Below are 541 nucleotides of genomic sequence, written 5' to 3' on the forward strand. Positions count from 1 at the left end.
AAGACGTCGACGTCTTCTCTGATTGGCTGGTGGGTGAGAGCTAGCATGAACATGACCATAGACATAATATAAGAATAGACACCTCATGGACCGCTCTCGCCTATTGTCGCTGACGAGCTTTAGGGCGGCCATCTTGGAGCGGTACACCACTCCACTCAGCCTTATGTGTTTAGCAGCACAATGACGTATCAGCGCATTTAATCGATCATAACACGCTTTTTTGTTACTGGAAACCATATTCAAACATCAAAGCAACATTTATAAACAATTGTATTTTTTAAGTATGTTTTTAATACATAGTTCATCATAGTTAAATATGCTTAGTGGCTATAACAATAGAATAGGAATGGAATATTCTGATATTGATGTATGATGAGCATATTACAAAGCACACAGCCGTTCATAATTTATTTAATAAATTATTTAGTAATATCAATACATATTTATATAACTATACAAACACAAATAAATAATGATTAATAATGACACAGATAAATAATGATTAATACTGAATAATATATATATTGGATACATGGATACA

This window comes from Poecilia latipinna, unplaced genomic scaffold, assembly GCF_001443285.1.
Source record: "Poecilia latipinna isolate Pla-1442-1.1 unplaced genomic scaffold, P_latipinna-1.0 Scaffold3289, whole genome shotgun sequence".
Classification (NCBI taxonomy): domain Eukaryota; kingdom Metazoa; phylum Chordata; class Actinopteri; order Cyprinodontiformes; family Poeciliidae; genus Poecilia; species Poecilia latipinna.